The sequence below is a fragment of the Canis lupus genome, chromosome 20 (assembly GCF_048164855.1).
Source record: "Canis lupus baileyi chromosome 20, mCanLup2.hap1, whole genome shotgun sequence".
Lineage (NCBI taxonomy): Eukaryota > Metazoa > Chordata > Mammalia > Carnivora > Canidae > Canis > Canis lupus.
In genome coordinates, this window is record NC_132857.1 from 28,459,020 (window position 1) to 28,474,519 (window position 15,500).

The 15,500-nt window shown below is 46.1% G+C and overlaps 1 long non-coding RNA gene across 3 annotated transcripts; it reads left to right on the forward strand.

Moving 5' to 3' along the window:
* The first annotated feature begins 331 nt into the window (after positions 1-331).
* Positions 332-13,814, forward strand: LOC140611819 (uncharacterized). Of its 3 annotated transcripts, none has more exons than XR_012013072.1 (3): positions 332-479; positions 1,545-1,637; positions 2,360-13,814. It is a non-coding gene; the product is annotated as an uncharacterized lncRNA (long non-coding RNA). The 3 variants fall into 3 exon arrangements; XR_012013071.1 differs by lacking the exon at positions 332-479 and adding an exon at positions 1,164-1,227; XR_012013070.1 differs by lacking the exon at positions 332-479 and having other exon boundaries at positions 1,327-1,637.
* The last annotated feature ends 1,686 nt before the right edge of the window (positions 13,815-15,500 follow it).

A 15,500-nucleotide genomic window follows, 5' to 3' on the forward strand; every position in this document is an offset into this window, starting at 1 on the left:
AGCTATCCAAGTGCCCCTTACTGATTTTTTTTTTTTTTGTCTCCATACTTCTGCCTTTTGCAGAATGTCATTTAAGAATGTCATGGAATCATACCATATGTAGCTTTTTACATGTATGTATCTTAATACAAATTTTAAGTATCCAATGAGTTAAAATAAATTGCTGTATTAAAGAATAGAAACATGTAACTATTTTTATATTTCTCATAAAATAGTCCTACTGATTGCCATCGTTACTAATCCTATTGTTTACATAATAGCATTTATGTATCACAAAGGCAAGTAATACAGAATATAATTTGCACCAAACACCTATTTTTCATATATTTTTAAAAGATTTTATTTGACAGAGAATGAGAGAGAGAAAGAGTACGAGTAGACACAGCAGCAGAGTGAAAGAGGAGCAGGCTCCGTGCTGGGCCGAGAGCCTCCCGCGGGGCGGATTCCAGGCCCTGGGATCACGACGGGAGCCAGAGCAGGTACTTAACCGACTGAGCCACCCGGGCGCCCCTATTTTTCATATCTTAATGATATTTATAGTTCTAATGTATATAATTTCAAATACATCTTTTCATATTTCTAGTTAAAGTAACACATACACGTGTATGTGTATAATTATTTTTAACATAGTATTATGGGCTTGGGGGGCTCCCAGGATGGATTTCTAAAGTTGGTCACGTGAATCCTTTCCCTCCCCCTCGTCTCCATTTACGCGGAGGGACGCGGCGCCCACGAGGCCGGGCCGCTCTGTTCCAGGGGCGCCCGGTCCAGTGATGGAGCCAGACCCCAAACGGGCCGGCAGAGAGCAGCGCCGAGGGTGCCAGGGCGGGGGTTCCCACAGGTCACCCAGCCCGCAGGAGGCCCTCTGGGAAGGCTTCCCGAGGAGGCTGGGGAGGCCGGGCCCGGGTGCGCTCGGGGCGCAGGGCGAGGGCTCCGGGAGCGCGGGGCGGGGCGAGGGGCGGGGGCGGGGCGCGGCCCCGGGGCTCTCCCTCCGGCCCTGCCTCTCGCCGCCGTGCGCCGCGTCCTCCTCCGGGCGGTCCTCCTCCGGGCGGTCCTCCTCCGGGCGGTCCTCCCACCGTCCCGCGGCGCGGAGCTCGGAAGCGGAAGGCGGCTCCCGCGGAGGGCGGCCCGCACGCCCGGCCCCGCCCCCGGCCCCGGCCCCGGCCCCGGCCCCGCCCCCGCCCTCCCCGGCGTCTGCAGGCTGCGCGCCTCCCGCTGAGTCAGCCGGTGAGTCAGCGCCGCCCGCCGCGTCTGGGGGTTGGGGGAGCGGGCGGGGGCGGGGGGAGGGACGGGGGGAGGGACGGGCCGGGGGGTGGGGGGGAGGGGAAGGGCAAGGGCAAGGTCCGAAGTCAGGCTTCCAGTTCTTTGGCCTGCCGGCCGGATGTGGCCTGCTTTATGATTTTTGTTGAGCTCGGGAGCCGAGAACGGTTTTACATTTTGTAACTGTTGAAAAATACGAAGAGATTATTTTGTAACAAAATTATGTAAAATTCTAACTTCAGCGTCCATGAAGTTTTACTGGAACATTTGTTATGTCTGTCCAGGACTGCTGTGCAGAACATCAGAGTTGAGCAATTCTGAGAGACCGTGTGGCCCCCGAAGCCTGAAGCGTGTACTATGTACCTGAACCTTCACAGGTTTGCTGCCCACATTGGGGGCTGGGGGCTGGGGGCTGGGGACTGGTGCTCAGGGCCCTGACTGTTAAGCAGGCAGCTCTGTCTTTGCAGATCTTGCGCGGGGAGAGGGTGGTGGGCCTCCATCCTTATGGGGGCTTCCCACCCTGGGGAGCCATTCCCGCCCCACTAGGTCTTACCCCAGGGTTTGCCAACCAGCAGGAGAGCCGCCCTTACCTGCACTCCAGGCCACCCGCTGTGGGGCAGCGAAGTGGTGGTTGCTCCCCGTTACCCATTAACCAGCTAGTTTGAACACAGTATCAAGGAAGTCAGGCTGCACATTTATTGCCTTGTTGCTCCGGGGAACGTGACAGGCCCCATGATCTGCAGCCCTGGAAAAGCCATCTTGGTGATCCAGGTTCTGGCCTTATGCCAGTTGTTGTTTAGGGCAGGCTTTTTGAAACTTTTTTTTTAACCTCAACCCTCAGTAAGAAATATATTTTACATTGCAGCCAAGTTTCACAAAACTATCTGCTCCATTACAGTTGATGTACTCTTGCCATTGTCTGTTCCTTTTCTGTTTTTTAAAAATGATGATCATGAAAAAAATAAAAAATAAAAAAAATAAAAATGATGATCATGAAACACAAAATTGACTTTCTCAACTACTAATAGGTTGCAACCTATTGCAATATGAAAAATGTGTTTGATGGTATCAAGACATGTCTATCTATTCTCTTTTTCAGTACGAAGCACAACAGAAAAGGGCCTCCTTCACCTGTTGGCGGAGACTTCCTAGTTCTCAATCTTCATGACTCCCCTTGCCGCCCTTGACGTAAGACAGAACCTCCGTAAGCAAGAAATCCACATACCTGTTTGCTTATATGCAATGTGCATTGAATCCTGGTAACTGTGATTACCCGGAGTAGGGGAGGATAAGAGGAATTGGGGATAGGAAGAGGACTTGCTCTTCACTCAAGTGCTGTTTGAATTCTGTCACATACATATTACTTTGCATTTTTTATTTAAAAACATTTCAAGCCTACTGAAGGGTGTTAGGAACACCTGTAAGTGTCCTGTACCCACCAACAAGTTCATGCACTCTACCTCCCTCCCACTCCATTCTCCTCACCCCCACCCTGCAGACCTCTTCAACCACCCCCAGGAGTGAAGGAGACCTCAGAATGCTTAACATTCTCAGCAGTGGGCAGTGCTAACAACTGATAGGTCAGAAGGCCAGTTGAAAGTTGGTTGCCATCCCATAGACTGTTGACCAGCATGTGGACTTTTTATTTTGCAAATTTAGACTTACAAAAAAGTTGCCAGGATAGCACCCTCTGCTCAGATTCCCCTAATGTTAACTAACCACGGTAGAAGGACCAAAGCCAGGGGATTAACAATGATACAACACTGTTCACTCATCTACTAACTTTATTTGAATTTTGCCAAATGTCCCACTAGCATCCTTTTCTGGTCTAGGACCCCGTTCAAACCCCACGCGGCATCTAGTTGTCCTGTTCCCTTCCACTCCTACCTGGGACAATCCTCCATCTCTCCTTTCAGTGCAACGCTTTGGCCAGTTCTTTTGTAGGACAGATCTCACTGTTTTCTCCTTACTAGATTGAAGTCGTCATGCATTTTTGGCAAGAATACCACAGAAGTGATGTGCCCTTCTCAGGATACGGTATCAGGTGGTGTTGGTGTGGCTAGTACCGGTCATAATGATTTTGATCACTTGGTAAAAGTGGTGTTTCCCTGAGGTTTCTCTGCTATAAAGTCACTGTTTTCCTTTGTAATTAATAAATATTCTGTGGGGAGATGCTTTGTGACTATATAAATATCCTATCCCCTTCATACTTTTTCCCACTAATTTAGTATCCCTTGAGGATTCTTGTTTGCAACAGTTACTGCCGTAGCTTTTACCAAATAGTGATTTTTCTATTTCCACTGTTCTTTCTCCATTAATGGGAATTCTGCTGTAAAAAGAAATTGTCTCTTTCCCCCATTTATGTACCTCAGTCCATTATCTTTCTATCGTTATGGATGGTCTCTTAGATATTACTATTATTTTGTGCTCCTATGATACCAGAGTTGGCTATTGAGAGCTTGTCTGAGGTAGCCCCTGTGCTCTTTGACACACCGCCATCATTCCTGGAGCACTTCCTTACTGTCTGGCACAAGATGTTCCAGGCCCATCTGGTAATTTTCCTCCCAGCCCAGGAGTCAACAGTTTCTCTATGAGCCCTGGTTTGTTTTCGTGGAGAATGGTATTTAGAAAGTAGGGTCTAGGCACCAATCAGATTTAACTTGGTTGAATGAGAATGCCAAACTGGACTGGCCTTCAGAAGAGCTTGGGAAGGAGAGAGGCAAACTGTGTAGGGCAGAGAGGGGAGGTGAGAAGCTAAGACACAAACAGACACTGAGGTTGAGAGAGAGTGCAGAGCAGTGTGAGCCAAGGGAGGGAGGGCAGCGTGACTGTTCAGTCCTTGGCTGGGAGTACCCTTGGGAAGCATGGCCTCCATGCAAATATAAGGAAGGATTCAGAAAAAAACCATCAGCAAAACAAGAAAAGAAAACCTATGGAATGGGAGAAGATAGTTGCAAATGACATATCTGATAAAGGATTGATATTCAAAGTATATGATGAACTTCTATAACTCAACACCAAAAAACCCCGAATAATCATTTAAAATGTACAGAGGACTTGAACAGATACTTCTCCACAGAAAAAATACAGATGACCAACATCACTGATCATCAGGGAAATGTAAATTAAAACCACAATGAGCTATCACTTCACACCATTTGAGAATGGCTCAAAAACTCAAAATGCAAGACTCAAAAACATAAGAAATCACAAATGTTGGTGAGGATGTGGAGAGAAGGGGACCTTGGTGCACTGTTGGTGGGAATGCAAATTGTGTAGCCATTGTGGAAAACGGCATGGAGGTTCCTGAAAAAATGAAAATAGTATTACCATCTGACCCAATACCATATGATCCGAATACCCACTACTGGGTATTTACCCAAAGAAAACAATAACACTAACTCAGAAATATATATGCACCCCTATCTTTATTGTAGCATTATTGACAATGTCCAAGATGCACAAGCCACCCAAGTCAATCCGTAGATGAATGGATAAAGAAGAAGTGGTATATATACAGCAGAATATTATAAAAGAGAATGACATAAAAGAATGGCACAAGATGTTCCAGGAGCATCTGGTAATTTCAAGCCATAAAAAAGAATGAAATCTTGCCATTGATGACAACATGCATGGATCTAGAGGGTATTATGCTAAGTGAGGTAAGTTAAATCCCATATGATTGTACTTATGTGCAGAATCAAAAGAACAAAGAAAATAGATCTATAGATACAGGGAACAAACTAATGGTTGCTGGGTAAGGGAGTGGGCAAACATGAGTGAAGTGGGGTGGGGGATATAGACTTCCAGTTTGGGAATGAGTAAGTCATGGGAATAAAAAGGGATGCATAGGGAACGTCATCAATGGCATTGTAACACGTTGTATGGTAATAGATGGGAACTACGCTTGTGAGCATACATGTAGACTTATGGAGTCACTATTTTGTACATCGGAAACTAAAGTCACACTGTGTATCAACTATACTTCAATTAAAAAAACAAGGAGGAGCACCTGGGTAGCTCAGTAGCTTGAGCATCCCACTCTTGATTAGGGCTCAGGTCAGGATCTGAGGTCTGTGATGCAGCCCAGTGTCAGGATCTGCACTCAGCAGGGAGTCTGCTGGAGATTCTTGCTCTCCCTCTCCTTCTGCTTCTCTCCTCTTTCTAAAATAAATACATCTTAAAAAGAAAAAAATGCCTCACACCCTCCCCCCAATCAAGGAACACTGGGCTGCAGGCAGAGCTTGTGCTGGGGTATATACCTGGGGCCTGAAGTTGGGAGGAAGAGGACTTACCATTTTTATCTTACAGTGTTTCCTTTTGTCAAACTGAAGAACAATGGAAGGGACGCAGATGACTAGTGCAGTGGGGTTCACCCAGCACAAACAGGTCTTTGCATGGAGGGGCCAGTTGCTTTGCGGTTCCAAATGCTGAGATCCTTGGGGCTCAGAGGGAGTACAGCTATCAAACTCCTCTGCTTGTTACCCACAGCAAGAAGTACATCTTACAATGTGTCCTAACATATAGATACCTGTTCAACTTATATCAATAGCCACTCTTGTGATGTATGACACAAGCTGTTTTCCTAGGCAGGTTACTTCCCGCTAGTTTCATTCCCTTACATACTAACGAATGGATCTTAACCTACAGTTTGAAGAACACCCTCCAGGACAAACTCTTACTGTGCAGACAGGGTAACTGAGGCCTAAGAAGGGAATGGAGTGTCCCAAATGCTATGGCTTTTCGAGATGACCATTTTACTTAATGACCTTTCAAACAATGCTACATTTGTATAGCTACTGGAGGGAAATAGGTCTGGATAATGAGAGTGTGAAGAGCTAGATGAAATTAGGTTGAGGGTCTTGAACCAGAGACTTGCTGGCCTTATTCCATAGCCCCAAATTCCTAATGTTGGAGGCCTAATGTTGGGCTCTTTGAAACTAAATAAATGTTTTATCCTTCACATGTCCCTTCATGACTTACTCAGCAAAAGCTCTGGGAAGGTACTAGGCAGAGGCCCGCCTGCAGGAGGAAGGTGTGAGTGCCTTGCCCTCAGGGTGCTCCCGAGAGAGTGTCCTTGGGAGGCAGACAGACAAGCAGCCACAGAGGAAGAGAAGGAAGAGATGTACAGGGTGGGGGTGGGGCACGTTGAGGATTTGGGGCCTGGAGAGCAAAGTGTGATGGGAATGACAAGGAGGGGCTGGAGACACAGAAGCTTCATGATGGAGGCCTTGTCTGCCTGCCACCCAACAGAGTTTAAACTTCATCCTGTGGGCAGTGGGGGCCGGTGATGGTGCTCTGAGAAGAGGCGGTCACCTGGCCAGATTTGTATCCTTTACACTGACTCCTATAGCCACAGGAAGCTGGTGGCCAAATTGACACTGCGGTACATGGAAGCTACCCTGTGAGGTGACCCAGGTCTAGAAAAAGGAAGCTGGAGTTTGCAGTGAACAGCTGACAGCAAGAGCAGACCATCTGAGGCATGAAGGCAACTTTGCTACCCGCCCCCAACCCCAAGTATAGAGACCATGTGCGCTTTTCTAAAGACATGGCCCTGACATCAGAGAGACTTCTCAAACCCACTATCCTGAGGGTCTGCCCTAGAGAATCACACCAGCCGGAGCTCCAGAACTCAGTCCCTGAGCCCCTCTGTTGGGCTAGGCACTTGAGCACAAGGTGGAGTGTCACAGTGAAAAAGACATGCAGTACTGTGCCGCGCGGACCTGGGTTCGACTCCTGCCTCTTCCACATAAAATTAGGTGACTTTAGGAAAGTTGGTTAACTTTGCCCTGGATTATGTATAGTTTCCTCATTGTCCAACAGGGAGCAGGGGGTAAGTGTGGATGAGTTAATGTGTTTGAAGTCTGCTATAAATCCCAAATCCACTCTTGTAATTTCCTTTTATTTTTTTATTTTTATTTTTTTAAAGATTTTATTTATTTATTCACGAGAGACACACACAGAGGCAGAGACACAGGCAGAGGGAGAAGCAGGCCCCATGCAGGGAGCCTGATGTGGGACTCAATCCTGGGTCTCCAGATCATGCCCTGGGCCCAAGGTGGTGCGCTAAACTGCTGTGGGCTGCCCTCAGAATTTCCTTTTAAAGATGAGAAGGCCAAGGTCAGAGAGGTTAAGTGACTTGCCCAAGGCTATCCCGGGGGTGGCACCTGGAGCCCCAGGGTGGTCTGATTGTATGCAGCCCCTGTTCCTTCTGGGAGCTAGTGTTTCTCCATGCTGCGCGATTCTACAGCAAGCAGAGCCCTGCTGTCCGCACCCAGCCTGAAACGACGTGTGACTGTTCACCTAGTCCCAGGGGCCAGAGTGGGTAGCGATGAGTCACCCCAAGCAGCTCCAACAAAGAGACCCCTCCTCCCCAGCCAGCAGCTGGGCTGAGACCTCGTTTCCAAGCAACAAGACACAACATATATAAATACAACTTGGTCTCTTGCTGTAACAGTGAGACCTGTTTCTTGCACTGCTGCCTTTTCCTTGCTTCTCCCCTCTGCCCCTCAGCCTTCCCTCCAGCTTCTCCTGAGGCCGTAGGTTTGATCCTCAAGCTAAAAGCTTCCAGACCAGAGTGAACGTGGACTGCTAGGGGTGGATGTGGAGCTCTGCCTGGGCCATGAATGGAACAAGGCTGCCGGGTGGGGTGGGAGGGAGGTGCAGAAGGTATGGGCGGTGGCAGCAGACAGGATGGATTTCTACCATTCCGGCTGGGGAAGGGCAGTAGCAGCAGGACAGAACTTCCTGACGCTGAGGCAGGAGCATGGCAGAGGGAGGCTCCTCAGATGGGGGTGCCCACCCATTTCCGCGGGGCAGGAGGGGCTTCCGCTGCTCTGGGTGCCCCAAGTGGTGACAGCTTCCAGTGTGAGTCTCATGGCATCTCCTCTTGAACCTGTGCTTTTCTCATTCCACCTCGCATTATCTGGTTACTTGGTTTAGCTGCCAAATGTCTTGAGAGGGTCGCTCCCCTGGAAGAGCCTCTTGCCTACACGCTTGCTCAGCTTATGCCCAAGACAGCGTATGTGCTAACAGTTCTCATTTTAGGACTCCTCTTGTGGTCAGGCAATGAACTTGGTGCTGCACATATATCATCCTATTAACCCTCACAATGACAATGTACATCAGTATTATTTTTTCATCAGTTTTATTAGGCTTACACACAATAAAATAACACGGTTTTTAAGTTACGTTACATTTTTATGGTACAATTTGATGGGTATTGACAAAAGAATACAATGTTGTAACCAGCATCATGGTGTTCATGACCTAGAACATTTCCATCACCCCTCTGCAGCCTGTCCTCTACCCATGGCCCCAAGTAACCACTGGCCACTATAGTTTTACCTTTCCTAGACTTCCATTTAAATGGAATGCCATGTGTAATCCTCTGTCGGGGAAAGTCTTCTTTCACTTAGCATAATGCTCTTAAAATGTTATTGTTTTGTTCCTTTCTTTGCTAACCAGTTAATAAATATTAACTGTTTATTAAATGGGCTGTTTCCATTTTGGGGATATTATGAAAAAAGCAGCACTGAACCCTTACGTACAAGCATTTGTGTGGATGTGTGCTTTCATTTCTCCAGGAGTGGAACTGCTGGTTCATTCAAGAGATGAAAGATCGTAGCTCAGGGAGGTTAAGAAACTTGCCTGAGCTGACACACCTTGGCAGAAATTCACAGCCAAGTCTGACCTCTATGGCAGATGGTCACCCATAGGAAATAGGTATTTTTTTAGTTGAAAGTACTTCTTTGGCCAGTAATTCCTATAGTAGTGTGTACCTGCGCCAGATTCAGCTGTATTCAGGCTCTTAACTGGAATAAGTAGACTCATGCTAAGCATAAGTTGCTGAGTGCACAGGGGCATAGGTCACTCTTTGAAGAATTTTAGCAGGTGACTTCCAGAAGCCTTAGAGGCAGAGCTGCAGGCTTTTTGTTTTGTAAAAGTGTTTGGCAGGCTTCTCCACTGTGAAATTACTGTTTTCTCTTTCTAATTAATTACTTTCTTGGAGAAAGTAGCAAAGCTTCCTTTGAGAGAAAGCACCCTGCTCCTCATTAAGCTTTTACCCAACGGTCTGAATATCCATTATGAATTTCCTGAGTCCACCATTGCTTTTAATATTTAGTTGGCATTTTTCTGGTAGGGGGAGCTTTCCCTTTCTCCTCACTTATGTTTAAATGAGTATGCCTCAAAAATTATTTTATAATCTATTATCATCATTGCTTTAATGTTCAACATGTCTCAGATTTGGCCAAAATCAGTCCCTTGAAGCTGACTCCTGTGTCCTTTTAACACTTGTACAACGTTGCAGGCTTTCACACTTCTGCAGCAACCCTGGTCCCCTTCAGAAGAGAATGGCATTCAGAAGCCAAGAATGGGGCACTAAGATATACTCATTATTTCTGGGATGTCCCACTTCTAGGCCTCCACTTCAAGCCACCTAGGCAGTGCAGTTCTCTGCTCAGAAATCCCTCCACAAACTTCACAAATTTATAAACCTCCTGGGGTGGGGGGAGTGCAGGGAACATTTTCCAGCTTTTCTTACTTTGGCATGAATAAATTCCAGGGCAGAGGACATGAGAGGCTGGTTCTTGAGGATGGTGGAAGAGGACCAGGGAGAATGGGGGCAGGTGTAATAGGGGAAAGGTGGTCTTAGGGACTCCAGAAGGTACACTGTGTCTCCAGTGGTGAAAGAAAACTGCCCTGGTTCTCCTGGCACAGACCCTGTGCTATGCTCAAGGCTGATGGACCAGCTGGCTCATGAGAGCCTGATCACTGAATGAATTCCACAATTAGAGGTGGGGACTTACAATATGGGGCCACCATCTCAGAGTTAGTCTCCCTGAAAACAACTGCCTTTTGGTTGTGTTTGGGCACCCTCCATTCTTAAGGGGCTGCTGGCTCTCCAGCTTACTGGGGCAGGTGCAGTGCTGGGCCTCTCGTGGGCAGCAGTGGGAACAAAGCTGTTTCCAATGACTTTTACATTGGTGTCCAACACAATCCTGTCTTCCACTGAGTGAGCAAGGCCAAGAGGATCAGTCACTGGTCCCTGCCAACTCTAGTGTTTGTGGTTTAGCCTGGCCAGAGTCACCAGGCCTGGTCACAGCAGGGCAGCTGGTGTTGGAAGGCACAGGGAACCCCACTCTCTGGGACAGGTCAGAGGAACCCCAGCATCTTGGAGGGGCCAAGGTGTCAGTAGCACTGCTGTCTCTCAGAACGCTGACCCCTCTCCAGTATAGCTTCAGACAATCTTGCCTCTGATGAAGAACTAGACCTTCAATGAAGAAAGGACATCAACATTTTGAGCAGACTTGTAGGAAACAGCTGTGGAAGGAGCTGCTTCACTCTGGGTTGAGGGGCGTAATGACCCAGAAGGATGAAGATGACTAATGCTACATTAGTGTCTGTTGGCATCAACACCATGATGATGTACATGATGTGTGTGGGGGGTGTCCCACAAACCAGCTTGGGGGTGCCCAGAGGGAAGGAAGCCAAGGTTTCACCACAGGCCAGGCTGAAGCTGGAGGGCAGGGCTCCAGGTGGTGGGAGGAGCAGCTGAAGGCAAGACAGGGAGTGGTGCCCTTCGGCATTAGGCAGGGGCCCAAGGATCTAGCATCAGGGAGGAACCCTGAGACACCAGGCACTAGGGAGGGCTGGACTGATGAAATCCATTCAGGGCTGCTCTATTAGATGTCCCAGCAGCTAATCGAGTCAGGTGTTGGGCTCTCTGTGTGGAGCCTGCTTCTCCCTCTGCCTGTGTCTCTGCCTCTCTATCTCTCTCTCTCTGTGTGTCTGTCATGAATATATAAATAGAATCTTAAAAAAAAAAAAAAAAAGATATCCCAGCAGCCTGGTGACAACAACCCCACCTTTCTCTGATGCTTTTTCCTTAAATGCAAATCAGAATAATAATTCTGACACATTTCTCAGGATGTTTGTTTAAAAACATCTAATAAAACATGGTAAAGAGAGTGGGGAAGAGGCAGAGAGAGAAGGAAAAAGGAAGAGAAGGATGACTATAAAAAGGAGAAAGGGAAGAAACAATTCTCATTCGGCTGTCAAGACACAGAGATCAGAAGCAAATGATGGGCCATTAGGGGGAGCTGCAGCGGTGGAGGCCACGAGGAGGCCCTAAGCAAATGGCCAACTTCTAAAAAACTAAGTATTCTTAACAACTGGATGTCTTAAAGGCGTATCTTTTACTATGAAGTCTTAGAAGGCACTAACCCAGATAACCCATGTGATTTAAGCATCTCTGGGTCCTTTTCCAAAACAGGAAGTTCTCCCCAAGGGACAGTCTATAATTTTCTTTGCACTGTATCATGTCCTATCTAATGCTAGGACAAGGGCTAAGGGAACATGAAAGGGATGGTCATCTCCTAGATGGATTTCACTTCTCAGATTTTATTTAGCATCGGTATCTAATGTGGCCTGTCATTTTGCTGTAAACACCAAGGGCAAAAAGAAATCTCTATTGTGTTCTCTGGCAGCCGAGAAGCAGTCCTTAGCTCTCTCTATCCAGTATATGAACATCTTTCACTTAAAAAAAAAATTAAGGGATCCCTGGGTGGCGCAGCGGTTTGGCGCCTGCCTTTGGCCCAGGGCGCGATCCCGGATACCCGGGATCGAATCTCACGTCGGGTTCCCGGTGCATGGAGCCTGCTTCTCCCTCTGCCTGTGTCTCTGCCTCCTCTCTCTCTCTCTGTGACTATCATAAATAAATAAAAATTTGAAAAAAAAATAAACTAAAACTTTAACCCAAAATTAAAAAAAAAATTAAAATAAAAGAGTTCAAGTATATATATCAGCTGTCCAATTTATGTTTGTAATTATAACAGAAAGTAAACCACTTAGGTTGCCTAGGTGAAAACGTAGGATGCAAAATTGCACATAGAGGATTGCAACTACCTAAAAACTATCTAAAAATGTACCTGGGGGATCCCTGGGTGGCGCAGCGGTTTGGCTCCTGCCTTTGGCCCAGGGCGCGATCCTGGAGCCCCGGGATCGAGTCCCACGTCGGGCTCCCGGTGCATGGAGCCTGCTTCTCCCTCTGCCTGTGTCTCTGCCTCTCTGTCTCTCTCTGTGTAACTATCATGAATAAATAAATAAAATCTTTTAAAAAAAAAATGTACCTGGGAGCAAAAAAATAGCACAACAAAGATCTTTGCAGGGAGAAAAAACTTGAATGGAAACAGCTATCAATGGAATGAGAGACTTTTCTCTCTTGTGTTTCTCACATTTTCTATTAACATGTGTAATATAATGGAAAATACTCAATGAACATAATTTTAAAGAAATATACATAATAGCAACTGATGAAGGAAAACATTAGAGGTGACTGAGATCACACAGAAAGTTCAAGACAAGCCTCTAATAGAAAATCTTGTCATATGGCCTCTTTCCACACTCAGAAAGCTTCTTGGGCAATCCCAACAGCGGAAATCTCAGAAATGACTTTTCTTTGCTTGTGGAAGCACTGTGGCTTTTTAATCAGGAGATTAACTTACTAATGTTTTGCTTTTTGACATAGCAAAGTGAGTGTCCACCCCAAAGGCCCTGGGGATAATGATGACAATAATAAAAATGAAAATAACAGACTTACCACGGATCATGTATACAGCACATAATATGCCTGTGGGGTCCCATTCTAGCTCCCTAAGTCCTCACTCTCCATGTACTTCTCAGGGAAGACACGACTGGCTGCTATGCAACAGCCATCTAACAAGGGAGTCTGCTCCCTTGTAACCTCTAGCCTGGGTTTGTGGTCAGACACGGGGCACACTTCCTGCGGGCTGAACCCATCATGGTAATACTGACTCCTTTGCAGACACAGGAAAGCAGCTGACCCAGCTCATCAATGAGATGCTCTTAGGAGCAGGTTCAGCTACCAGTCACAGACACTCCTCTTTTACGTGAAAGTACAGAGACTTGTGGTTCAGACTGGGAGGAGGTTCTGCTTACACCACTCCTGTGTGCAGCCCCTTGTTCTCATTCTCCAAGATGGCTTGTAAGGTATTCCAGGATGGAGAAGGGGATGAAGATAGAGGGGCCAAAGCAATGGTCTCTTGAGGAAGGGTCTCTGAAGAAGATTCCATTCAAGAATCCATCCACTGATTTCCCTTTTACTAGTACTTAGTCACAGGACCACATTTAGCTGCAAGGCAGGCTGGGAAATAAACTGTTTTTAGGAGGTCTGTTGCTAAAATTTGCAGCTAAAATTTGATTTTTATGGAAGGGGGAAAATACACTTGGGGGCACTATTAGCAGATTTTTAGCAAGAACGAAAGGGGGAGTTAGCTGGAGGGCTGATATGAGATTGTCCTTGATGAAAAGAATCCCAAACATACCTTGCTTCAGATCTTGGTTTCTAATGCTATTCTTCAATAAGAGGAAACAGGACTCCTTGGAGAATGGATGATTCTAGGACTGGGGAAAGAAATATTCAAGATGACTCTGGCAATCTGGCAATGCCAGAAAATAAGGATGTACTCAAAAAGTTTAAAAAAAAAAAAAGGAAAGAAAAGAAAATCCCACAATGATGGACTTAAGTCAAAGGGTGATAGGAACCAATGGAAAGAACCCCTAATAGCTAAATCTGGAACAACTTGAGCAAGAAAATAAATATATTATATTGGATTACAGACTAAAATGTAAAGTAAACATCTGTGAGTCCATACTAATATGAAAGATTGCATAAATAACTGAGGGAGAAGAGACACATATTCTATGAAGAATTCCAAGGAATTTACGTAGCTTCTCCTCACTCAGGAAATGAAACACAACTCTCCAATCCTTAGGTGGAAGCACAGTGATTTCCTTTCAAAGAATACAATATGGAAAGCGGTGATAAAAGAGTGAGAGAACTCTGACAAGTGAGGCTTGAAAAGGCAACCAAGGTCAACCTCAACAGCCATAAATCATGTTGATGTTATGTACCCCTGGTGGGTTGTGGTGAGAAAGGCACTTCACCTCTGTGATCTTCACTCCCAAATTCATAACCCTAGTTTAAGCATGAAAAAAACATAAGACACACCACAGTGGAGGATTAGTCTACAAAATATCTGACCAGGCTTCTCAGAACCATCAAGGTCATAAAAAAATGAGGGATATCATAGCCAAGATGAGTCTACGGAGACAGGAGGGTTAAATATAATGTGGGATCCTGGATGGCATTCTGACACAGAAAAGGAACATTAGATAAAAATTATAGAAATTTGAATAAAGTGTGGACTTCAGTTAATGATAATGTATTAATATTGGTTCCCTAATTTGCAAATGTTTATAATATTAATAATTGGGGAAACTGGATATGAAGTATATGGGAACTCTCTGTACTATCTGCTCAATGTCTTTTTAAATGTAAACCTGTTCTAAAATTAAAAGTTTATGAAAGAGAGAGAGAGAGAGAATATGAATGAATGAATGAATGAATATATGAATCCTTCCCCTTTCCTGTGTAGGAGGCCAAGATATTTGGAACTGAGGGAGTCATCTTCTGACTGTGGAGATGACAATTCATGGTCCTAACTCTAATCCCTTTATTGGGTTTTTGTTATATAAGAAAATAAACTTCACTGTAAACTGTTTGGGGCCAGGTGTCTTGTTCTTTGCAGCTAAATGCATCCCAACTGACAGTCCTCATATCACTTCTACAGCTACTGCTGTGCTTTATTTTTTTTTAAGATTTTATTTTATTTATTCATGAGAGACAGAGAGAGAGAGAGAGAGAGAGAGAGAGAGAGGCAGAGACACAGGCCGAGGGAGAAGCAGGCTCCATGCAGGGAGCCCAATGTGGGACTCCATCCCGGGACTCCAAGATCACGTCCTGGGCCGAAGGCGGCGCTAAACTGCCTGAGCCACCTGGGCTGCCCACTGCTGTGCTTTAGATCTTTATCTCCTTCCTCAAGATCTTTAGCCTGCTTAAACACCCTTCCTTCCTCATCTGGTTGCTCTCTTCTCTGGATTTGCCCCATGGCTACATCTCTCCCAACACCCCAAGGCCAGTAACTCCTGCCCTTCCCAGGACAGGGCAGTTCTCTTCCACTTCCAAACTTGTGCACACTTGAGTCCTTCTGCCTGGAATGCCCATTCCTCCACCCTTATTCCTCCCAGCAAATAACTTTCTGGATTTAAGTTTCAGTTCACTGTGTGTGATAGGCAGGATTCTCTTATGTCCTTGAAGATTCCACTAGGAAACATGGCCTGCATAACCCTTGCTACTGTGATTATAATGATCTGTA